Here is a 2,117-nt window from a genome sequence, read left to right on the forward strand (position 1 = left end):
AACCCATTGAAAGGAGTTTTCAATGATATTGTGATAGAGATTGCAATATATCTCACTACCAGTCAGAATAGAACCTATGGGGTCACACACATTAGAAGTATTGACCGATCCGATGGTTGAATTGTGATTAAGAATCACATATGATCAATTAGATTGATAAATTGAAAACCTGCTAAGAGTTAGTGGTTAGAAGAAGGAATAATTGCAATCGGATTGCAATTTAATTTAATTAATTAGATTTAATTAATTGGACTTGATCATGAGTCCTACTTGGAGTGGGATTCATGAAGTCCTAATTGGATTAGGATTTCAAATTAAATTAGAGTCCTACTTGGAATAGGATTTCTAAAGTCCTAATTGTCTTAGGGCTGAAATTTGAACAAGTCCTGATTAGATTAGAATTTTCTTAAGTCCTAAAAATTTTAATTTTAATCTAATTAATTAAATGACTATTAATTGGATTAGGATTGAAGAGTTCAATAGAGTCATGGTTCAATTAAATCCTAATTAGATTAGGATAAGGAGGAAATTGAAATGGGTGCAAACAAATCCTATTTTGAATAGGATTGGACTCATGCAATAGACCCAAATTAAACCACCCCTTAATTTGATTAAATGGCAGATTTAATTGGACTTGAGGGAGGGGCCCACACCCCTCCCTTTGGGACTTGCATGAAAAGAAAAGGAGGGGGCTACGCCCCTCCTTGCTTGCCATCTAAAGGGAAAAGAATGAGTTCCTAAAAAATAGGAACTCATCTTTATCCCTTAATACCTTAAAAGGAGCATGGGATTTCGGCCACTATTAATGTTTTTCTCCTCATTCCAGCCGTGAGCACCCTCCTCCATTTTCCTCCTTTGAGCCACAATCAAGAGAAGAAAAAGAAAAGCCTAGGACGCCCTCTTCTTCTTCATCTTGTTCCAAAAGGAAGAAAAAGAAAAAGGCTGCATAGAGGCTTTCAATCTTCTTCCTTGGTTCTTCCTTCTTCTTCTTCTTCCTCTCAAGCCAATCAAAGGTTGATTCAAAGGAGAGGACTTCAGCCATCAATAGCTTTCTCTACAAGGGAGCTAGCATTCCGGAGAGATCCAAAGGCTTCGATCGACTCATTACTTCGTGTGGATACCTGTAGAGGCGGACGTGTGTGCGGCTTCCACCGAACCTTCATCAAATACCGCGTGAATCAGATTTGCGGAGACTATCTACCCGCACAAGGTGAAGATCTGATCTTTTTAATCATAATTTTAAAAATGATTTAATAAGAATTTAATCCTAATCTATCTATAAATGGTTTTAAAATACGTTCATGTGATGAACGGGATATGCACATGTCGTTCCGCTGCGCATCTGAAAATTTTTGAATTTTCAGCGGCATGTGACAGATCCTAACAGTGGTATCAGAGCCATTGTTATGTAGATTGAGATTAGAATTAAATTTTTAAAGGCATTTTAGATCTGAAATTTAAAGGATTATGCTTGCTGAAATTTACTGCATGCAGAATTTTTAGCTTGCTGATTTTTTTGCATGCTGGATTTTTAGATGTTTAAGATTAATAATTCTAATTGCTTTGATAATGTGATTACAAATGTTTAAAATCATATCTTGCATAATCAGCAAGTTATGAGATGAAATAATCGGTTAAATTACAGATCTGAAAATAGTATTTATGCATGAGATGCGTATGGTGATGATCATGGATTGACCCTTTACATGTGCTGAAATATTTTGCAATGTTCTATGATGCTATGTAATTTTTAATTTTTCAGATGCCTGCGTGCATATTAAATTTATGTATTAGAGACCTGCGTGTCTCATGAAAAAGGGTTGTAATTTATTCTTTAATTTTATTTAATTTTTTAAAGCAATCTGGGATGTAATCTGTGATGTGTGTTGCACGTCAATGGTTGATCGATATGAACATCAACAAGCTCAACATGCGCGGATCGAGATCAAGGGTTGATTGAAGATGGATCAAGAAGTTGATCACAATTGGACCTAGGGATCAAGATCCAGTCAAGAGTTGAAGATGATCAAACCAATTAACGTGCATATGCTTGTAAAATGACCCATCCTAGATCCATGATCATCACCATTTAATTTTATTTGATAAATGCCTGGATG

Source organism: Phoenix dactylifera, unplaced genomic scaffold, assembly GCF_009389715.1.
Source record: "Phoenix dactylifera cultivar Barhee BC4 unplaced genomic scaffold, palm_55x_up_171113_PBpolish2nd_filt_p 001548F, whole genome shotgun sequence".
Taxonomy (NCBI): domain Eukaryota; kingdom Viridiplantae; phylum Streptophyta; class Magnoliopsida; order Arecales; family Arecaceae; genus Phoenix; species Phoenix dactylifera.